The sequence below is a fragment of the Ylistrum balloti genome, unplaced genomic scaffold (genome assembly GCF_031769215.1).
Source record: "Ylistrum balloti isolate Yb309-2 unplaced genomic scaffold, AGI_CSIRO_Ybal_v1 Utg371680, whole genome shotgun sequence".
In the NCBI taxonomy this organism is placed as follows: domain Eukaryota; kingdom Metazoa; phylum Mollusca; class Bivalvia; order Pectinida; family Pectinidae; genus Ylistrum; species Ylistrum balloti.
Window position 1 is genome coordinate 16,758 of NW_026782849.1, and position 25,311 is coordinate 42,068.

General features: G+C 37.5%; 1 protein-coding gene across 1 annotated transcript in view; it reads right to left on the reverse strand.

Moving 5' to 3' along the window:
* Positions 1-14,781: 14,781 nt before the first annotated feature.
* The window catches only part of LOC132563327 (uncharacterized), a 64,813-nt gene continuing 54,283 nt past the window's right edge, over positions 14,782-25,311 (reverse strand). Inside the window, exon 5 of the transcript XR_009554794.1 lies at positions 14,782-14,884. The gene's annotated coding sequence lies outside the window, so the exon portion shown is untranslated. The remainder of the gene's footprint in view (positions 14,885-25,311) is intronic.

Genomic DNA, 25,311 nt, shown 5'->3' on the forward strand with positions numbered 1-25,311 from the left:
GATATTAATTTAACAAAATGATGGTGATGTTACCACCATACATACTTTGGTTAATTAACAGCTTTGGTAGAATAACTTATACAGCATAACAATGAAAACAATCATATATTTCAAAGTATTTGATGAGTTACTGTTTCTTTATCTCGAACTAAGTTTTATTAGGTCATCCGACCCGAAGGGTCCGATGACCTATAGTCATCATGCTTCGTCCGTCGTCGTCCGCCGTGCGCCGTGCGCTGTGCGCCGTGCGCCGTCCGCCGTGCGCCGTCCGTAAACTTTTCATTCAAACGACTTCTTCTCAAATACTAGAAGGTCTAGGGGGCTAATACTTGGAACAGAATGGAGTCAAGCGAGTTATAGCCTATGCTAGTCGAGGATTGACGAAAGCAGAGCATCGGTACCCCACACACAAGCTGGAGTTTCTTGCTCTCAAGTGGGCTGTCACGGACAAGTTTTCGGATTACCTCGTCGCTTGCCCATTCACAGTCTATACAGATAACAATCCGTTAACATATATTCTTACCTCCGCCAAGCTGGATGCAACATCACAGCGATGGGTTGCAGCCTTGGCCGCTTATGACTTCAGCATCCTGTACAGGCCAGGTGTGAGTAATGCTGATGCTGACGGGATGTCGCGTCATCCAACATTGCCCAATGAGGAGCCAGTAATCATCTCCAAGGATATTATACAGGCTTTAAGCAAGGGCATCAACGCTACTCCTTACATCGAGACTGTTGCTGTATCAGCACAAGCACTTGGAAAAATACAAGAGACTGCAGTGTTACAGCCAGTTCAGGGATTGAGGGAAGAGCAATTACAGGACCCTTTCACAGGCTTTTGGATTCAGTGTGTGGAGTCAGGACTTAAGCCTGCCAGACATGATCTGCCATCTGCAACTGGACACCAAGCGATGTTGAAGAACTTTGAGAAGTTTAAACTCATTGATGGTGTACTTTGCCGGGATATTATAGATGATGGCACTGCAAGGAGCCAGATAGTCCTTCCAAGAACTGTCATCCCCAAAATCCTCACCATGCTACATGATGACTTCGGACACCAGGGTCGGGACAGAACACTATCACTTGTGAGGGACAGGTATTTCTGGATAGGAATGACAAAGGATGTGGAGAGATGGATCAAGGACTGTTACAGGTGTCTTCTAAGGAAAACACCGGCGAGAGTCTGCACGCCGCTAGTATCCATCAAAACTTGCCAACCTATGGAACTAGTGTGTATGGATTTTCTTTCCTTGGAAACATCGAAGGGTGGCATCGAGAACATTCTTGTCATGACAGATCATTTTACCAGATACGCCATCGCAGTGCCTACTCGTAACATGACAGCGCGTACTACGGCGGAAGTATTTTTCAGTCACTTTGTGGTCCATTATGGTCTTCCCCGTAGGATACATTCAGATCAAGGACCCAACTTCGAAAGCAACATCTTGAAGGAACTCTGCAAGATCACTGGAGTTGAAAAGTCCCATACTACCCCTTACCATCCTATGGGAAATGGGCTCTGTGAACGGTTTAACCGTACTTTACTTGGAATGTTGGGGACACTGTCAGCTGAGCAGAAGATTAACTGGAAAGCTCATGTTTCAAGTATGGTACATGCGTACAACTGTACCCGCCAGGAATCAACAGGACAGAGCCCTTACTTCCTTATGTTTGGACGGAACCCCAGATTACCTGTCGATCTTGCGTTTGGTGTCGGGAGTGAGCAAGAAGGTGGTACCGTTTCTCAGTATGCCGAAGACCTGCGTCAGCGACTACGGCATGCCTATGAGTTGGCAGTAGCTCATTCCGACCAGGCCAAAGCCAGTCAGAAGAACAACTACGACAAGCGGGTCCGCGAAGCTGTACTGAATGTGGGAGATAGGGTGCTTGTCAAAATAGTCGCCTTTGAAGGAAGACATAAGCTGGCCAACCGATGGGAAGAAGATCCTTACATCGTGATAGAGCAGCCTCGTCCTGGAATACCTTCCTATGTGGTACGGAGGGAAAACGGGGAGGGAAGAACAAGAACTCTCCATAGGAACCTTCTCTTACCCATAGGTTACCTGCACATGGACACAGCTCCACCCAAGCCACCAGAGAGGCCGGTTCCCACTCCTCGAGTGAGGAAACCCAGAGCGCCTGTTAGGGGAGAACCTTCTAGTGACGAAGGTTCCACTTCATCTTCGGAGGAGGAGGAAGTGGTAGTGGTTACGACTGATGTTCGACCCAACATCGTTTCCGGACAAGCCACTACCACAGTGCCCGAGGATGTTGTGCATGAGCAGCAACCAGAAGAGATAGAAGAACCTGTTGAGCAACCCGAAGAATTGGAGCCACCAGCTGATCGCCAGGCAAGTCCTGTGGCACCTAGACGGTCACTGAGGAGTCGGGCCAAACCCGCCTGGATGAGAGATGACCGATATGTGCTGAAACAGCAACTGGGTGAGCCTGAGTGGCGAAGTCGTGCCAGATTCCTTTCGGAACTAGTAGAAGTGGGATCTCTGGACAGACAGGATGACAGGGTTGTCTCTGTTCTTCTGAGTATTGTTGCTGGGAAGACTTGAGTTGTTCTGCCTTTTTGATTAATAGTTCCAGATTTACTTGATTAATAGTTCCAGATTTTCTTGTTTTTAGATGATTTTATTATTATTTTCAGTTTTGCAGGAAAGTTTTTACATTTATGCTATGTAAGTAGCAGCATTCCTAGGAATGTCTTTAGTCGTGGACGACATTTTCCGAAGCAGGGGAGGATGTAACAGGGTTATTTGTTATTGTTTTATTTAATATAATTACTTCATGTCGTAAGTACCAGCTTTCGCTTTGCCTATTTTATCGTTGACGTCGTTATATATATATATCCGCGTCCGTCCGTGTCCGAAGGTGTGATTGCCTTTGGTGGCGTTAGTGTCATAGTGTTTTATTATGTCTTGTGTTCTGATTGGTCAGTTGGTGTGGTCATTGTGTTTGTTGTTCTTTGTGTGGTCAGTTGGCGGGAATTTGCCAGATGACAAGTTTGTTTTGGAACTAGCAGTTGTGCTATAGATCTGGCTCCGACAAAGACAGACGATTTAATGTAAGTCTTATTATCTATAATGTCTTACTATTAATCTCACACTTTACTCTATTTATTTATTTATTTATTTATTTATTTATTTATTTGAATTTATGCAATTGGCAATGGCTAAACGTGTGTGATATGAAGTCTCATTGTCAAAGTACATGATGGTCAGATGTGTCTATCTCATGAGAGTTTTTTTATATATCTGTTGACTTTGTGTATATCGGTGTGTAAGAGTGTGTATGTTGTTATTTTTAGAATGTGATCCTGATCCTCAGTTTATTGAGTGGGGTTCGACGATCATCGGCCCTGCACTACATGCAGGTATGATATATATTGTTATATTTTGTAATAACCAAGCATATAGCCTCATACCAGATTATATGTATAATTATAAGAGATAAACGAAATGTACAGTGACATATTTCAGTTAATAAGATCGCTTTTTTAACTTGTACGAGTTACCTCCCCTTGTTGTTTTTTTTTTATAGTATGTAAGAGGCAAGAGTGTAATGTGTTCTATTTGTATTTGTTACAGGGTGTCGTCCTTATGATCGTAATAAATATACAGAACGAACTCCGGTGTTGTGACGTTTCTTGCAACCCCCGATTACACAGAGGATACTGGCATGGAGCTCTACCAAGTTTGTTCAAATGAATGACCTTGACCCACTTTAAAGGTCACAGGGGTCAAATATGTTAAAATCTTTAAACAACTTCTTCTCATTAACCAAAAGGCTCAGAGTGTAGATATTGGGCCTGTGACATGCTGGGATGAAGGACTACCAAGTTTGTTCAAATGAATGACCTTGACCCACTTTAAAGGTCACAGGGGTCAAATATGTTAAAATCTTTAAACAACTTCTTCTCAATAACCAAAAGGCTCAGATTGCTGATATTGTGCCTGTGGCATGCTGGGATGAAGGGCTATCAAGTTTGTTTAAATGAATGACCTTGAACAACTTTCAAGGTCACAGGGGTCAAATATGTCAAAATCTTTAAATAACTTCTTCTCAAATACTAGAAGGCCTAGGGGGCTAATACTTGGCCCATAGCATGCTGGCATGGAGCCCTACAAAGTTTGTTCAAATGAATGACCTTGGCCCACTTTCAAGGTCACAGGGGTCAAATATGTTAAAATATACAAAGGACTTCCTCTCAATAAGCAAAAGTCTATGAGTGCCGATATTGGGTCTGTAGCATGCTGGGAGGAAAGGCTACCAAGTTTATTTAAATGAATAACCTTGAACAACTTTCAAGGTCGCAGGGGTCAAATATGTCAAAATCTTTAAATAACTTCTTCTCAAATACTAGAAGGCCTAGGGGGCTAATACTTGGCCCATAGCATGCTGGCATGGAGCTCTACAAAGTTTGTTCAAATGAATGACCTTGGCCCACTTTCAAGGTCACAGGGGTCAAATATGTTAAAATATACAAAGGACTTCATCTCAATAAGCAAAAGTCTATGAGTGCCGATATTGGGTCTGTAGCATGCTGGGAGGAAAGGCTACCAAGTTTATTCAAATGAATGACCTCAACCCACTTTCAAGGTCACAGGGGTCAAATATGTTAAAATATACAAACGACTTCTTCTCAACAAGCAAAAGTCCATGAGTGCTGATATTGGGCCTGTAAGATGCTTGGAGGAGAGGCTACCAAGTTTGTTCAAATGAATGACCTCAACCCACTTTCTAGGTTTGGCTTGCTTTTTGTCAGATGACCGTTAAGGCCCATGGGCCTCTTGTTTTCTTCAGTATGAATTCGGATGCCCCTTCTGTGTGTAATCATTAGCTTGTAAGTCTTTTACGTAATTAAAATAATTTCTCCGCTCATATCTAGGACCCATCTTTTCGTAGTTTTGCTTATTTTCAATTGTTTTTGGTATTTGTAAAATGTCCATACTGTCAATCATGACGTTTAAGTACTGAAGTTCACTCAAAAGGGCATTGACCTAAGCAACCTCAGTACATAATCCGTGATGTGTGGTTTGCGCATCCCAATACTTGTTACCCAAGCTGAGAAATGAACTGGTCTATGTTGCTGTGTTTGGTTGTTGTGTCAGACTCAAATGGCTCTGAGTGATATGCGACGGGCCTTCCGTATGCTGTTCAGTGAGGTAGTCACAATGAGACCCCATCTCAAAATAGCACTGCCTATTGAATGGCGCGTTGAACTTATAACACATAAAATATAACTACATGCATCGTTACAGCAATGTATCTATTGATATTTAACAAAATATCTAATCTGAAAAGGTGACATGCCTGCGCTTTCATTTCCCTTGGCGAGATTGTCGGAAAGGACAATACTTGATATCTTTATATCCTCGCGTTTTACTTTTCTGTTCCCTTGACACTGCCACATTTCCAGTTTGTATGAGGAAGACTATACTTCTGTGCTCAGGTCATGATCTACCCAGGTTATTAAGACTGGTAAATATTGCTCCCCACGTGACACTCAGCACTAAATTGGATGCTTACGGGGGCGCTGTCTACGTTCATAAGGCCAATTTACAGCCCATGAACAGTTTCTTTTCACTTGAATGTCATTTAGACGGCACGTTGACGTGTCATCTCTGAGCTAATTGTGCTTTTGTGAGCATCAGTATCACTGCAGAGTGTTATACAGAAAATAACCCTTATTTATTTGTGTTTGTACGATTTTGATATGGTTTGTTAAGTCACAGGACAACGGTATCCTTACTCGGAAAACAATTAAACAAAATACTCTTAAAATTGTAATCATTATAGTATTTAGAAGAGTCGTTAACACAGAAAAGGTGGCTAAAATCACACAGCATACAAAAGAAATGGAAAAAAAAGTAATGTCAGATTTCAAAGTTGATAAAAGGGCAAACATTGTCACATGGATCTAAAAGCAGCATAACATTGATCATGTTACTGAAATACTGATTGTCTCCCTAGGGAATAGCACCTTTTGATGGGAAATTAAAATTTGATACTGTAGCGTCAAACAAGGAACTATACTGCATCATACATTTGTTTTATCCTTGCAGACTCCTCCGTGATGCAAAATAGCAGTCGACAGAAGGTTTTTAGGAAACTATCCTAGACTGATTGATGTGAAACTCGATACTAAATATATAATCTATATGCCAAAACCTATTCTAAAATGATACTTTCAGCGTTGTTCACAGCAGCTATAGTTACGAGGTGTAATTGTTGTGTCTGACCTCTCTACCACGGAAATAAACGGTGATAGATGGATTCTTCAAGAAGATACAGGTATACGTGTATCGTTTAAGTATAAATATATTTGGAGATGAAACTACGGTCTCTGACTTAAAATTCGACTCTTATAAGAGCAAAAGTGCACTTATAGTTAAATTGTTTTATCTAGGAAAGTCGAATGTGTCTGGGTACTTCCTAATACCACAAAAATAATTAGAAAATACCAACTTGTCAATTAGTCATAATCCAAACTCAACTAGGGCTGAAAATGAACAAAAGAAAGTTTTACACGGAGACTTCTAAAAGTACACGGAGACTATGATCAGGTGTTCCCGAAGAGTAAGCGTCTTCTGCTTCATGGACAATTTCCACCATGCAAATCCTGGTCAATCCGAGTAAGTAATGACACGAATGAGGACAACATATATAATAATGGAACCAACATGCAAACTAACGAGCATCTATCAAGTCCAACTTCATATTGCACTAAAATAGAATATTTATCTAGCTTCCCTATATTTTGCATCAACCTGATTCTTTTGAAACCCCATGTTAGGATCTGTTTGTCAGTTGACAACTTCTTGCACTAAAATCAAGATAATGGGATCAGGCACTCGAATATCGAATCAACTGCGATATATAAACACCATAGGTTTGGGAAGACGATTTATTGCTTTCCAGAAACGGAAAATTCACAATAAGGGAATAGAACTTATCATACAGCTTGATGGAAAGCTGCCCGTATTGATTTTTATATCTAAGACGCCATCAATATACGACATCTATGTCAGAAAATTACACTGTTGCCCTGTTATTTGAAACGTTTACCGGTCGCATGTGCTTTATTTATTTCTCAATAAAACAGAAATAGCTTTGTTCAAACCTGTTTTGTGGTTTAATTTTATGCTCACTACTCTGGGAATAAAAAAATATCGAATGTTGTCGGGTGTATCCACTGCAGTATAATCTGTCTACAAGGTATCTCTTAACACTTTTTTTACCTTTTTTAATGCGTTACTTGGCTATTTCGCACTACTTGATAACCGGTACCAATGCACGTTTGTTTACTTTTATTGTCATTATTTTGCGTGCTTGTGCATTATACTTCCTTAGTCACGCTAGAAGTCGATTGCTTGTAAGGCAATTGTACTAAAATGCCCTGAACATCAACACGTAGTTAATTTCAGCGATCAGTTATATTTATATTTCTTTCCTCTCTTTTCTTTTTTCTTTTATTGCCTATCGGTTATAAAGTGTGCCTTGAGAACAAATTTCGTCGATGAAACGGAAGACATGTACTTTTTCTTTATTCTCCTAGTACTTTTTCAGGTGTCTCCCTGAGAAGACATTACATTCCTATCATTCAGTCACGCGCGGTGTTGTCATTTCACACGTGTACCTGTACCTGAACATAGACACTGTATGTCAAGTGATATGCGATACGCCATGTCACTCTACTAGCGCGGAAGTCAACGACTCCAAGAGACCACGGCATTTGTTGTCAATTTTTTCTACACTGCCTGATACATTGCAAGAAAATAAAAAGAATAAACTAGACAGTGTGCAAAGTCTGTGGACTTCTGTAATGAATGACTTAATCAGTGTCTCCCCTGATACGCAGTTATCATCAACTCCCATGACGCATTGTATGGGAAACTTGATTCCGTACCATCAAATACGTAATGTGCCACCATCTCACAGTTTCGCTCAGTTTCCACCCCCGGGCAACTTTAGCCTCTCTGGTCATGACGTTGCTCGCATTAACAACGCAGTGAAGAACTCAATCATCACTGACATAAAGTCCGAGATTTCCCGATCTGTCGCCGAAGTGGTCGCCCCAGTACAATCCCACATAGACAGCTTACAGACTGAGTGTTCAAAACTATCTGATAGTAACAGGGCACTTGTTAAAGAGAAAATTGACCTTCGTGACAAGGTCGATGACCTTGAGCAGTACAGTCGCCGGCCCCTCGTTAAAGTAGCTGGTATACCTGAACAACCGTCTGAAGATACCACTGAACTTGTCATTGATCTTGTGAACAAATCTGGACTTGAACTCTCACCAGACGATGTAGAACGGTCCAGCATCTAGCGGGAAAACGCGACAGATAATAGTGCGGCTGAAGGGCTACCAGACTTAGATCCACCCCTAAGCTGAAAAAAACACCACGATCTGAAGCACGTATCCATAAATGAGGACCTGACCAAAAATAGAGGCAACATCGTGTGCGATGCCTGTGAACTAGTCCGGAAGCGTCTCGTAAAAGCATGGACATTGGACGGCAAAATAGTCATACTGGACGCGTCGGACGCAACACATGTGTTATCTAGCGGTCCTGACTGTGAAAAGTTCCTTCAACGCGAGACTCCATCTAATCTATGGAAATAAGAGGTTACTACGTTGTCAAGTATACTGGTTGCATTATATTTACATCGTGTCCCTGTGTGACGCTTACCAATGAGCCTTTAAGAGATGAAGTCCTTAATTTTTATTAATTAACTTACAATTTGTCCAGTCATTTACATAGTAGAAGTTACCAATCACACATAGTAAAATTAGCATATGTGTGTTATTTGTTACCTGAATTTCATTCCATATCTACCTATTGAGTTTTTGTAAACTTCATCCAATTAATAAATATACCTTATACCAGACACCTGAATGTTGATCAAGTACAAACGTATTTTAATTTAGTGTCCTAATTTGTACGAGCATTTCCATGCTATTCTATGATGTACGTTGTATCAAACTCCAGTGATTCACAACACAGTCCTCATTTTATATATTTCTTATTTTTCCCGGAATTCGCGACCATTCACAAAGTAATACGTAATAATTTCCCATAATACTTTGTCATTGTTAGTTTTCTTTCCTATAATTAGCATGTATAATGTCCAAAATGTAACAAAAACAAAAAACAAAAAAAAAAAACAAAAAAAAAAAACAAAAAAAAAAAAAAAAAGTAAACTTAATAATAAAGTTTTCTAATGTATTTTCATTCATTTTAAAAATACTCCAGTATCAGTTACTTACCCTGATCGTTTTTGTTATCAATGGTTTAAGTAGCAAAGCCGTTAAGCATGACGTACCCGCTGTGATGAGTTTGTTAGTTTCGATTATATATGCTTGTACACTTTCGCACGATGCATACAGGTGCTATTTGTTGTCATTTTTCCTTTGATTTTTTTTTATATATTATCGTTCTATATTACTACATATATAACTATTTCCCTTTGTCAGTGCACATACATATATAATACATATACCATATACATAAGTGTTGATAATTAACTGTATATATATATTAATGTTTTAGTTATTCCACTGATATTTTTGTGTATGGTTGTTATCCTATTACTCTATTTACATGTACAATAAGCTGTTTTGGAGACGTTGCGATATCTATATATACATTCATGTCCAGTAATACTGTTGCACAGTATACCTAACTATTCACCTTTTATTAAAACATCATTTTGTGCACACTACTAATTTCTCCTGATTCGCTCTGGGATTACTTAGAGGGTAATCTTTGTGACCGTCCTTGACCTTGATATGCTGTGTGTTAGGCTTTTGCTGTTGATTTTGTATCCCGTTACGTTTTATATCTGCGCATGCGTATTATATGTTGATCAATGGTACCAGCCTAAGTTATCTTACCATTTTATATTTAATGTTTTAAACTTATTCTGTTACTCGTACCTACAATGGTTTTTTATTCAATGGCATCTAGTATTATCTGGTGACAAAGAGTTTAATCCAGGTCCCTCCTCTACTACTACATCTGACTCCTCTCTATTCTCTTCTACCAGTGACCATATCAGTACTGATACTAACATTTCCTTTGTCCATCTCAATGTTCAAAGTCTCAAACATAAGCTCGATATCCTATATGCTGAACTAAACAATTTTTCCATCTATATCTTTTACCGAGACTTGGCTAAATGTTAACGATAGTTCATCAGATTTAATTTTTCCTGGCTATGCTGATCCATTCTGCTATTGTAGAACAGTCCGGATGGGTGGTGGTATATCTGTTTATGTCAAAAACCATACAACCGCAATTAGAAGGCGAGATCTAGAACTACCCACTATTGAATGTGTATGGTTGGAAATTGTCCTTGGAGCAGATATTTTTTTGTATGGTACATCCTAACTCTCCTGTTATTACGTGGTCTCACATATCACAGTCTATCGAACTAGCTTATAACACAGGTTTATCCAATATTGTTATAACAGGTGACCTTAATGCTAACATTTTAGATGATCATTCCATCTAGGTGATATACTTCTCACCTTTAATCTATCACAACTTGTAGAGTCACCAACTTTTAATACGGAATCTTCCACGTCCTTGTTAGACATAGTGTGTACTAGTGACGTTAATATTATTGGTAAATGTGTTGTTGGGGAAGGTTTTCTCGACAAGCCAGTTGGATATCACTGTCCCACGTATTGCTCTTTTAATATTGTAAAGTCGGTGCAGCATACATTCAGACATAGCGTTTGACTTTTTGATCGTGGTAATTTTAATTTGTTTAAAGAGAAATTAAAAGCTGTAATTTGGTATAGTTTTGATTGAAGTAGAAGATCTTAATGCTTCCGTTAAATCTTTACTAATACCCTTCTTGACATCGCCAAAATGTGTATTCCTTACAAAGCTGTAAAGATTAGATCTGACGACCCTCCTTGGATGACGAACGAAATACGGAAACTAATTCGGAAACGTATTCATAAGAAAGCCAAACGTAGTCTTAGTGATGCTCACTGGTCTAAATTTCGCAATATCCGTAATAAATGTGTTAATACAATAAAGCAGGCTAAAGTGAAATATATGAATAATCTATGTAAAAAACTTGCTTCTCCCTCACAACTCAATGCAAAGGACTGGTTGGAAAATGTACATTTACTGTTACCAAACTCTGGAAAATTCTGCAAACAACCTCTTCTTCACAATAGTACTAATGTTTCAGATGACTTTGAGAAAGCTTGTCTATTTAACTTCTTCTGTGGCCAATCATCTATAGATGAATCCAATGCTGTCCTCCCCAACAGTATCGACGAGTGTAACAATAATTTATCTGATTTTAACATATCTATTTATGACGTTAAAGATGCTATACAGAATCTTTATTGTTTTAAAGCTGTTGGTCCAGATCTCGTGAATCAACGATTGCTGAAAGAATCTGTAGATATCATATATAACCTTCTCTGTACCCATTTTAATAGATCTTTGAACTTTGGTGTATTTCCATCAGAATGGAAAAAGGCAAAAAGGCACGCCTGTACATAAAAAATGAAGCAAGTCTAGTCTTACTAATTATAGGCACATATCCCTGATATATATGGTTGGCAAACAAATGGAAAAATGCATGTATAAACATGTCTATAATTTCTTGCAATTACCTATCTGCTCTCCTCATATCGGTCGGGTTTTATGCATGGTGATTCACCTATCAACAAATTTCTTGCATTCACGATGCTTATTCTGCACTAGACAAGGGAAAGGAAATATGAATGGCCTTTTGCGATATAAGTAAAGCGTTCGACCGGGTGTGGCTTAAGGGCCTTCTTCTTACACTTTCAAGCTTTGGGATCCGGGGATCACTTTTAAGTTGGTTTGAAAATTACCTTTATGATCGCAAACAGAGAGTTGTTATCAACGGCAAAAGTTCCAATTGGTCAGAAGTAAAAACTGGTGTTCCCCAAGGCTCCATTCTTGGCCCCCTTTTGGTTCTAATTTTTATTAATGACATCGTTAAGGATATTAATGCCATCATTAAGTTATTCGCTGATGATACCTACCTGTATACCATTATCGACACTCCTAGAGCCAGCGCCGACATATTGAATAACAACCTTTTCAAAAATAAAGAAATCTATTACACTTCTCATTCCCCTCTTGTCATGAATAATACTGTCATTACGGAAGTTGCTTCTCATAAACATCTTGGTCTGTATCTGTCTGGGAATGGAAGTTTGAACGAACATTTTAATTACATAAAATCCAAGTTATCTTCCAAAATTAACATTTTGCGGAAATTTAAATTTACTTTAGATCGCAAATGTCTTCAAACTATGTATTTCTCATTCATTCGACCTATATTAGCTAAAGCCCAATCCGACTTATTGGAAGATCTCCAATTAGAAGCAGCTCGACTTTTAACTGGAGGTTCTAGGCTAACCAGTAGAGTAAAATTATATATTGGAACGAGCTGGCTGCCACTTGAACAAGGACGTAAATATCACAAAATTATTTGTTTTCACAAAATGGTGCACGGCCTTGCCCGTAATACTTACAGGATATTCTTCCCCAACGTAACAATCATATCAACGATCATAATACCCGCGTTGGCAGCAATTTTCGCCCAATTCCCTGTCGTAATAATTTATATAGTAAATCTTTTCTCCCATCTGTACTCTTGCATTCCTTGCCAGACCAAATTATATATAATATATAAACTTTATTTGTTTTACAACAATTGCGAAACAAGTTATTTAAACCAAATTAGAAAAAACAGGTGACCCCTTACCTTTTCACCTATCGATTTTTAAACTAAAAATCACCTCTGTGATCATTCACACGAAGTTCCATTGTTCTACTATATCGAAAGCAGGATGGGTCAGATTCATCATTCTAGATTAAGAATGGAATGTAGTTCTTTAAAATTTTACTTATACAGTAGAAATCTTATCGATAGTACTTTCCGTTCATGTATGGAAAACGAGGAAACTAATGGTCATTATTTGTTACATTGCCGTCTTTTCTCTCAACATTATTTACGTTCCTTTGCTGCAATAAATCGTCCAAATCTACTGAACTGTTACTATTCGGTGATGACGAGCTGTCAAATGACGAAAATGCATTTATCTTTTCATGTACTCAGGATTTCATCCTCAGCTCTAAAATATTTTACTGAATTTCTGATATTTCCATTACATACATGTCTCGGTCGGTCTTCATTGTGATTTAGTATTAAATTCTGTATTTGTGGTATAACTGAGCAACCCCCTCACCCCTCACATACACCCCCAACCTTACTGGTTGTTTTATACCTTGTTCTTATTTCAGAAATTGACATTAAATTCTTTGTTGTTTTAAAACGTGATATCATTTGAATTTCCCTAGATCAATATTCAAACAGAAGGTGAATACACCTATAGAACAAAAATCATTTTGCCGCCAAACATAAGTATTATTTTGTTATATTATCATACAAAAATAACAGGAGAATATAAAGAAATGAACAAAACCATACTCAAATTCAAAATTGATGAACAAATGGTAAGCCGTTAACAAAAGACGAAACAAATACACCGACACACCAGAAATAGATGTATAGATAGTATTTGTACATTTCTTTGCTATAGATGAAGTGAAATATGGGAAATGTGTCCAAACCGAGTTATTCCTTTATATTTTATCTATTTAACTTGATACCCTTCACTTATCAGGTTTATTTCTCGAGGTGATTGGCACGACATGACTTTTATTTATAAAGTCTAAAACTCTCATTAACTAAGTAAACGGTAATCATATTTAAAGAATATCCGTGTGGGTCACAACAGTTATTAGGCTACAAGATATTGGGGTCGTGTGAGTCCTATAAATGATTTAAGGCTTGTACAAGTACTGTTTTCAGGTTCTCTTAGAAATCTAACGACAGTATTCGATGTGCTTAAACACTTTCATTGTCCTCTCGACATATGTTCCCCACTCTATTGTCCCGGGGGCTCAATAAGACCAATATAAATTCAATTTAACAAAGCGATACGCGGAAGAGAACAGTCCTCGTTTACTGAGCGACCTAAACCACGCGTCGTGATTTGATGTACACAAAGGACTTGGACGGTAAATCTGTATTCGACTGTGTCCTGATGTGGTACACGTGAAGTGTCATCAACGCCCAGAAGAAAACATCAATAAAAGAATCAAGAGCGATTCTTTATTTCCATTTTCTCCTCATACATTTCTTTTATTATCGAAATGCTTTGGATATACATTATAGAGTGACATTATCCGTGTCTCGTGTCTATCATTACTGGCCATTTATCAGTCGTCTCAGTAAATTCGTAATTGTTGTGGTAGGTGGGAGTAAGTCTGACCATCGATGCTTTATAATTAACGACACTATATCTGTTTAATTTAGAACTTTTTTCTATTATTTTTCTATCCCTGGCTACGCTAAATCAACTGAAGTGAAAATGCAACATCGAACACAATCCAATCAATCCTTTTGATAATAAACATGATATTTGTATCTACAATAATGGTGTTTGTAGTTTTGATAACTAAATCCATTCACCAAAATCAACTGGAAGAAATGAGTTCAGTGATCACCATTTTCCCCACAACCAAAATAATCGAAATGCTATTGTTTTTCCCCTCTAGATCTGAAAAAAATTATATTCAGGTAACCTATACTATGTTTTTTGTTTCAAAAGTCAAACAAAACACAGGAGTTAAGTTTGCTCAAGTACTTTAAGATGTTGCTGGAAGATACATGAACATGTAACGAAATCTTCAGGAGATAAAGTGAATAATTTATTTCTTTGTTAAAAGCTTTTTGTCCGACGAAGCTGCTGATCTCATCTAGTAGGATTTCTCCACTCGACCTCGGAAAGTGGTTAGTTCTGAAACGTGACAGAGACAATAAAAAGGGATACTTATTGATAATGTAACAATAATTTTTTGAACAAAATCTGTCCAGGATAATTTTTGTTTTTTGTTTCAACTTGCATGTTTTTCATGTTTTGATCTGACTTTAATATGGAATGGTCCAATATAGGTTTCCGTACACTCGGGAGAATTTACTTAAGTCGTATCACGATATCACACAAATACATTTGCTTAGCGTTAAGTTCCAAATACAAAACATCTAACTTTCAAAACTAATTATCTATTCATTTTTTGTTGTTTTTTTTATCAGAACATTTCCTTGACATCGAGGTTCAATTACTGAACAAAGTAAACAACACCACGGTTTGTATCAGAACATTTATATGCAATGATAGTAATGGAACATTCAACGAACGATAAATATATTGCATGGTACAGAAATTGATTCCATCAGCCTTTCTCAGCTGAAATAACAAAAACACTAAACGGTTAAATTTACGACACTTTGTTTTCCGCAAATACTTGATTTATGGTTTCGTAAAGCTTTCACAGTAACCGATCCAATTCTCATAATGTACTTGCATTGTGTTTTACGAACAGCTTTATCATATATTGAGTTAATTATGGCCAGTCACCAGACAAGGCGACATAAAAACCAAATAAAAGATGTGTCTGTGTATAAAGACTTGACCCTATGACGCAAAAATCTGACTATCTTTGTAAGACACCGTCGTCTTATCGACAGCTGGATTTACCATTAAAAGACATTTAAGATTGTTGTAAAATGATTTTATAAAATTTAGGTCTATATACATATTATATCGTATTATTAATTAGCTGATATCTTACTAGCCCCGTTATAAAGCTGAGGTCAGTGATCGGCAGTGGGCCAATTTGACGCACCAAGACCTCATAATTTCAATTAATTTATGACATAGAGGTAAACATTTGAACACAATAAATTAACAATAGTTTAAGTATAAAAAGTAAAACCATTTAATTTCCTATCTTCAGCTCATCTCTTTGGTCAGGGAGAGGAACGGCGTCGGCATTCTCAGCATTTCGAACTTATGCAACTGTTATAACCAGTTATTTACGAATCAGCTACAGTAGTATTGCCTTAATACTCAGTCTACATTATGTACAACTAACTCTGCCAATATTAAATCATGTGACTGATTTCGAATTAGCGGCGAGAAAAACAAGATAGCGGATTGGAAAGGAAGCACCATCGATGATGTTCTCTAATTGTGTATGGTGCATAACTTTAAAGCAAGTTGACATTTAGACCACAGATATTGACGTATAAATAGATTAGCTAGTAATATTATAATAAATGAATGTTTTCAATCTTATCCTAGTTAGTTTCGGCCTCACGCCTATATGACGTGAAAACGAGGTCATTATTAAAATACTAACGATTAGTCTGTCTATGGCCTGCCTTTTATACTATTGATAAACCAAACAGAGCATCACACCTGTTCTTAACTTTAATTAGTATCCATTATGTATCCCTCCCATTTTGCGCATGTGTATTAACTACTCTCTTGAATAACGACTTCCCCATCATGTCCATTTGTTAATGTTTGTGTTGACACGAGGCGGTATGTAAAAAACCCACGGAAATGTAGCGCGCATTCCATTTGGAACTTATTCCATGTCGTTTAGTAGAAAGTTGGCCAATACTGGGAGAAAACTTGGCTAATATGATATTGGCTGAGTTGTGATAATTACATCTGTACTGGCGGAGTGTGACCGTAATAGTGTTGGGCTGGAAAACATACGAATATTGTATATTAGGTAATTGATTAATTATCTTATTAACTAGATGTGAACAGGAGCGCTAAGTATCGATCAGAAACAGACATTTTATTGAGAAAGAGAATTGGGCTGACTCTTTAATTAATTCGTTAATGAAATATGAGAAAAAATAAAACATTTATGAGCAAACCTTCTACGTAACTCTCCTCATTCTTTTTAAGCAGTAGAAAGAGTGTTAATTCTAACCAATAAAGGCGCACTTTTTAAAACATACCAGTGTATTCCGGTAGTGTTCTGATATTTGATATTCATATATAAGTAAACATTGTGTTGTTCAAAAGAAGTAAACAATATGTATGATTCGCTGACACCACAAGAACTTGCAACTGGATAGTTTAGTACCTCCCTTAAATAGGACATCCCGTATGGAGACAAAAGCCGATTTGCTGCAATTGCAACAAGAACATTTTATTCGAAACCTCGAAAATAAGCCGGCCTCGAAAATAAATCTAGTCTGTAAAGTAAGCCTGTGTTTTCTTATTTTTACTATTCAGCAAAATAAGCCTAGTCTTATTTTCGAGATTTAGGGTCTTTCGCTAACCTTCTTTCATAAATATTCTGCTAAGCATATCTTTGTTTCTTCTCCCAACAAAATCAGTATTCATACAACTACGGCTACGAAAGGGCATTGGAAGACCACCAGCGGTATTAGAAAGCTGTTACGCGGATCATGAACCCAGGAAACAACATCTTTTGACTGCAGCTCTAGAGCATTATATTGAGAGCTGGTTTCATGCATTAAAATTACGGGGTTTTAACGTTGTCATTCATCGACCTGTGTTTGCGTTTCAATGTTGTTAAAGTACAATTTCGTATTTTACAATTCAAATTAAATGAAAACAAAATCCGGAAAATCAATATATTTATTAACGGAAGTCGAAGCCAACTTTTGAAGTGACAGCTAATGCTCATTTCATCCGACCAGTTACAGTACTGGAACTCTCTATTGGTGTTATTTGTGAACACCATTAACTTTGTCATTGTCACCAAACTCATTCCGGAAACCTAGCAGAAATAATAAACACAAGGAAGCTGATTTTCCATACAGTGCTGCCTGAGAATTCATCTATGATTGACAGCATAAAGGACTACTTACTGAGTGACACGCACAAAAAGCCACAATGTGTGCGTGTGTATGTGACATACATGCATGGTGTATAGTGACTATCCATGTTCGGTTGTTGTTATCTCATCTAGCAAACATAAACTGGAGCATTCTCAAACTTTCTTTTTAAGTTAAATCCTAAAATTACTTTGTGTTTTAATGGCACCGCGTACAAATTCTCAGCTAATAGGAATTTATGCAGTTCTAATGGATGTTTAGGAAGGTATAATTCCAGATCAAAGTGCGAGAGACAGAGACCTGGTTTCATGGATGTTGTTAATGATAATAATAGAGATATTTGCGTTACAAGCCGCTAGCACATGTAACGTTACACCATTACATGGTAATAGGCCCCAGGCTACATTGTCAATTCCACTCACAACGTGACATGAACATGTCCATTTGTTTTCCTTTTTTACAATTTTGATGGCACATTGTTAGCAACAATTATGTATGAAATTCCTGTTACTATTCCATTTTATGAGGATGGTGTCAAAAGCTATTGATGTGTTCTACGATACATGATGTACTCAGTGCTATATCTATAAATGGAGGGTTTTAAAATCCTGTTTGATGTTTCTTTTCATTTAGTTGTTTTTCTGCTATTCCTCCGCTCTTTATAGAAATTATACATGTAAAACAACCAAAGCTTTGATAATGCAACCGGCGTTATTACCGGATTTGCTCATCGTCAGTGTAATGAAAAATATCATGAAAATACCAATATGGCAACATTATCATAATTCAAACTCAAATTCCATAAAACTAGGGCAAAATATGAACAAAAGAAAGATTTACGAGGAGACTCCCGAAAAAGTACAAGGAAAATAAAACCATATGTTCCGGAAGAGTCACCGTCTTCTACTTAATCGACGACACCCACCATGCAGACCTTGGCGAATCCTTGGTCAATTCTCAAATGAGAGCAGGGTATACAACAACGAACCATTAGGCAAACTAACGAGTACTAAATGCGTCCATCTTCATGGCACCCAAAGAAATAGAATATTTTCTCAATGAGATCACTACGGCGACCCTAACGATTTGTGTATCTGACGAAGGGTTTTTGGATCACAACGTTGTAAGGTGAGTGTATAGTGCGCATGAAGTGGAAACCGATGAACAAATAGAGTGTTTGCTATAGTTTTAGAACTTATCTAATCTCGTGAAATGATTTAAATCCCACCCATCTAAGGATTACATTTGATCCAAATATTGTTTAAAAGAAACACAGGCGAATAGCACATTTAAATACAAATTTAAAGTTTGATAGAGCCAAACAACAAATAAAACTTACTCATACCAATGTTTTGTTCCTCTGGGACTCGAGAGTAATGTCAAGGGTCTCAGTTTTGAAGTCTATAAGGCGACTGAGAAAAAACTCCATTGAATGATCGAAAGAAAATCTAAATGGGGAGGTGAACTAGCCTCATTATTCAATATTTATTTTGAAATTATCATATGTCAGATAATTTTAGAACAATGTCAAACACGTGTACATATTAATTCATTTTGAACTTTCATTTAAATCTATGAAACGCGACATACGTTAACGCACATAAGTGCATATACAGCAGTCATTAAGGTTTTTTTTATAACATTTGACGGTTTGTGTGTGTATATACTGGTCTATGAAGGCTCAATCGAATAGTGACATGGGTCAGAATATACACATAACTAACTTGAAGTTCTTACGAAAATAATGAATAAATAAAATCACCGAATTTATTGATTTACTAGTCTAATGCACTCACTTTCTAACTTTTGCTATTTCCTTCGATCAAGTTTAAATTTCGTTCATACGCCTCGCATATTTCCAAATTTAGGCCAGAAACACCACTGACGAGTACTAGAAACTTGTTGTACTGAGAGAATTCTGCAGGCGGAATTCAATCTGATGTTCAATGAATTCCTGCCGGTCACGTTTTAATCCATTGAAAGAGCGACACGGTTTATGGTATAAACATTTAATTGATCGTACCTTTAATCAACCTGGAGTTATTTTATTTATCTTTTTTTTAAAGTTTTATTTCTCCTGTCACGTTCTACCATTTTAGGCTCTAGCACCACTGAGGAGTCACATAAGGACGAACCAGCTGTATGCGTCTGTTTTATTTCTCCTGCCACGTTCTACCATTTTAGGCTCTAGCACCACTGAGGAGTCACATAAGGACGAACCAGCTGTATGCGTCTGTTTTATTTCTCCTGCCACGTTCTACCATTTTAGGCTCTAGCACCACTGAGGAGTCACATAAGGACGAACCAGCTGTATGCGTCTGTTTTATTTCTCCTGCCACGTTCTACCATTTTAGGCTCTAGCACCACTGAGGAGTCACATAAGGACGAACCAGCTGTATGCGTCCGTTTTATTTCTCCTGCCACGTTCTACCATTTTAAGCTCTAACACCACTGAGGAGTCACATAAGGACGAACCAACTGTATGCGTCTGATTCATTCGTTGTTTTATTAATTTTTTATTGGAAAATGCTTAACTAGCTGGTGCGTCTTTTTATAACACTTCATATTCTATTATACCAATGTATTGTGTCGTGAAGCTGGTAAGAAATGTAAACGATTGGGTTGTCATGCACTATAAACGTCTCTTTGATTAGACCTGTCTCATTTTGACACCATATTCATATAAACATTACTGTTACAAGCCCAAACCATAAAATAATTTAGATTGCGACGTTTTGATATGTAAATATAGAATTTATTCTACGTTCTCCTGTGATGACACTTCTGCTATGCTTAACACAAAATGCTACTTCACGAACAGGCTGTCGCAGATTCATAGCACATGTATTCCAATATCCGCTAGTCATCCTCACGTCGCCTTCTGATAATTGCAACGGGAAATTGATAGCAGATGAGGAACAAGGGGAGGCAGATACATTACATAAGGTTACTCCTTAGGCCAAACCTATATATTTAGTTGGTTACACTCAGATTTAAAAATAGTTGATACCTACGTACTGTTATCCTTTTAAGGCAATTGAATTATCCATCGAAAAACAATCCTGGTAAAATGAACTTTAAGGAAGTGTTCCATTGTTAATAACTATGATAGCTAATGATATTGGAATACGATAAAATACTGAAGTAATAAAGAAACGAAACTTAATTAACTATACAATATTTTATATTGAATATAAATAGCAGTATGAAAAAGAGGAATATTAGGACACCTGACATAATTCTCCAATAAATCTTAAAAATCCGTCATCTGTGACCATGTCCACATCCGGTTCGCCTAAATAACCAATATACAGTAACTGCACAATTGCATACATTTCAACTATTGTCAATTTTTCACTATCACCAGCGCGGGATCGCCAATATGTTTACAATCAATAATTGTTTTTACAAATATGTCGCGACCTCATTAGGCTTGCCGACTTGTGTGACAGGAGATTAACGGCAGCAGAATGGCTCAAAATACCGCTGGTAATGGATACCGTCGAATCCACCGAAAAAAATGAGAAAAAGATTATACTGAACATTTTCGTCAGGTTGGAAAGTAAGGATTATGTAAAGATTCTTTATACACAACCAGGAATTTTAATATGTGACGTTTCGGTGACCAGTACGATCCGTACGCTGTCACCTTCCTCAGACAAATGACCAGTAAAGCATGTACACAAAGGTGTGATATGTGTACGAGTTGTCGTGGAATAGCGTCGATTTCGGACATGCTGACAAGTGCCGAAATGACTGTTAGCGAATAGTAAAACCATTCGGCTACGCTTATTTTATTACTTGCTCATAGATGTGCGAGAGTCTATGAGCCCCCTCATCTCGGTTCTGAGGTTGGGGAGCACCGGAAAAACACCGAAAGCCAAGAGGAAAAGTTCACCCGATCAGAGAGGAAGCAGTCGGAGTCCCAGATAAACAAATCGGCAATCACTGACCATGCCATGCAGGAAAACCATGTGATTGACTGGGAAAACTCAAAGGTGCTCGATAGGGAGAACCATCTTCTGAAGCGACAGATCAAAGAAGCCATCTGGATACGCCGCAGCGGGGCAGTTCTGACAGGTGGTCCTATGTTCGAAGTTAACTATTGCATTTCACATTTAGGAATATTGTTCATAAATAGTATTCTATCCTGCGTTAAGTTGAAGTTCTTTTCATCCTAGTATACAAATATGAATAATATAACATGCTAAAATTTAACGTCCACAAGATTCAACATTCTCCCTTATTGACAGGGCGGTCGTTGATTCAGTCTTGTGATAGCAAAATCAAAACTTAAAACTGTCATGTGGCAACAAATTGGATGATAAACAGGAAATCCCAAAGGGATATTGGCGCCCACCATTGTTTGATCTTTATATACCCTTTGAAATTTGGATCTTTCCCCCTTCTTTTCTCTTCTCTTCTCTGTTTTTGCTCTTAATGATAAGACATTTGGACATTCCTTTGCGGAAGTATATGATAATCTTTACCTGCAAAATCTAAAATGGCCACACCTGGAAGCCATTTTGTTTCTTTTGATCAGTCCAAAAAGCAAACGAGCACAAGGAAATCAAAGGGAACAAACGTATGAAATTTAAGAGAAATCCATTCTGTAATTCAGAAATAGCTATAATTTACTTGGCAAAATCAAAGATGGCTGCATGTCGGCCATTTTGTTTCTCAGATCAGTCCCAAACTCAAAACTGACACAGCTAGGGGCCAAGGGAAACCTATATATGAAATTTAAGAAAGATCCATCCAGTACTTATCAAGAAATAGCAATAACAAACTTTCAATGTCAAAAACAAAGATGGCTGCCTGTCGGTCTTTTTTTCTCAGACCCGAAATCAAATGAGCACAACTAGAGACCAAGGGAAACCTACATGTGATATCTGAGAAAGATCCATTTTGTACTTCACAGGAAATAGCGATAGCAAACTTTCATATTCAAAATCCAAGATGACCGCCTTTCGGACATTTTGTTTATTGTGATCAGTTCAAAAATTACATTGGCACAACTAGAGATAACGGGAAACTTACATATAAAGTTTAAGAAAGATACACCTTTAACTTATCAAGAAATAGTGATAACAAACTTTCATAGTTAAAATCAAAGATGGCCGCTTTCTACCTTCCTATGAAATTTGAGAAAAATCCATTTTGTACTTCTCAAGAAAAAGCAATAACAAACTTTCAAAAATAAAATAGAAGATGGCCTACATTGGCATTTTGAGAAAGATCCATCCAGTACTTCTCAAGAAATAACGATACAAAAATTGTTTACGGACAGACGGTCACCATCGCTGCCACATGTGTCATAAAAGGAAAAGTACGTTAGCTAGACTTGACAGAAATTGTGTTTGTTGCCGTTAACACAGAAGACGGTCAACGTTCCAGATCCAATTGTCTTTTTAACGGCCCATTTCAGAATTACAGACAGCAAGAATGTGTTGTCATTGTCTCTTTGGCGAAACCATAAAAGTCGGCTCCAAAAGGGATCGTCTTTGATTCCTATACACCGGCCCAATGTTAACATGTCGTCTGCCATCATGGACGGATTTTGTCTTATCATTTATATTTATATATGATGATTCGTTTTCGAAATCAGCGGTAGAAGGCATAACAGAACATTTGTAGACCTTTTCCCGGCCATTTTGACCTCAAAGTCTGTCAACAAATGCATACTGTCGTTTTAAGAAGTAACACTCTAAGCATCTTTTCTGAATGTTTCAAACGGAACCGCTACCTTTATTAAACCGTCTTAACACATAATACCGAGCCGAAAGACAACATAACATATTTCAATCTCTAGAAAGTGTTCGCCATGAGGAATTCAAAATCTTTTTTCATTCTTCAATAAAGAAATCCTTAATCTCAATCTCGCCACATCTTAAACAAATAATGCTAATTTTTCCTTTATTTCCCTTAATGTTTTCAGAACCTTTTAACAAGTGCTAACAAATTTGATTAAGAGCACACAGCATTCTAAACTAAGAACCACGCATAATCACCTCAAGTAATTAAAAAGAAGAATCCGTAAATTTGCAGCTTGGGTTTTGTTGCTTCGTGTAAATGCTTGGCACTAATGCAATTGATTGGATTCTGAAAATACCACGATATTGTATTAGGATCGTTACTATATATCTTACTACAGATGAAAAGGATCCCTTAAAACTCTTGAGAACACGCAGGCCGTTCCATGTATCTTCGTTTGGTCACTGCAATAGAGCATCTCAATTTAATGGTGATATAGTAATTTAATTTGCGACACGTCTAAAAATAGGTCCGTTTTAGGACCTGACAATTTTGTTGAGCAAGTTGGCGTTGTCGTGACATTTAGGCGATACGGTTAACAACTAAAATATTTTCCCGTTGTCAAGCAGTCAAACAGTTTTGTAGTTAATATATTTCACTGTCATTTGTCATGTCTTGTTCAACCAGAATTTAAAAAAAAATCAAAACACTTATTAATACCATTGATTGCGATTAAATGGTTCACTGCCATATTGGCCAATAACTGAAAAAAACATCAATGAAAATACAACAGTCAACAGTCTTAATTTAAACTCAAGTTAGATGAGACTTAAAGGGGCAAAATATGAACAAAAGAAATGTTTTTACAATGAGACCCATCAGAAAGTCCAGGAAAACAAGATCAAGAGTTACGGAAGGGTCAGCTTCTTCTGCTTCATCGACATGTTTCATTTCCTCGTTAACTCCATACCTGATAATGAATCTAATACTGTACTATTTGTGAACATGACATAATAGTTCCTTCATCAACCATGTACACCTTAGTTCGGCTCCCTTTCATCATAATAGTACTAGACGGTCATTGTATGATAATATGAACTTTGCTTTTCAACAATTGCGAAACAAGTAATCAGCTTATATTAATCACTCTTGTTGTTCTGGATAGAAGCGGGCTAAAGGTCTTAGTATGGGAGGAAACCAGAGTACCTGAGGAAAACCCGAGTGGTCGGGCAGGGGAATACATACCTCTTCACCTCTGTTCCGGGAATCGAACCCCGGGCAGGTAGGTGAAAGGCGAGTGCGGTACCTCTGCGCCACCCGACCACCTGGTCATTGTAAGGACAGTGCAAATGACACTAGTAAAATTTACGACGGTATAGCCAATTAATGAATTTACCTGTTTCTTAAACAGGATTCGTTTCTCAAGGACTCTTGAGTGATACTAATGTCTTAATTTCGAAACATGGGAGGCGACTGAGGGAAACAATTCCACGTCGACCGTTCCATATTTCGATTTTCCATTTCAGGATTTAGTCTTTGGTATTACATAAAATTCTTCAATCTTTCTCCGTATAAATGGCTACACGTGTATCTGAATACCATTGAAACAATAGTATCTAATATGTTGTTGGTATTCTAGATTTAACGGATATTCTGAATGTGATAAAGATATTATAAATTATAAACATAAGACCGACTAAGTTCTACTTTGTTATGCAATGTGACACGATACAGATGTGTGTAGCAAAAGTGTTTGTAACTCTATCTGTGGATGATAAACCGATATGTGGAGAAAATTACTCG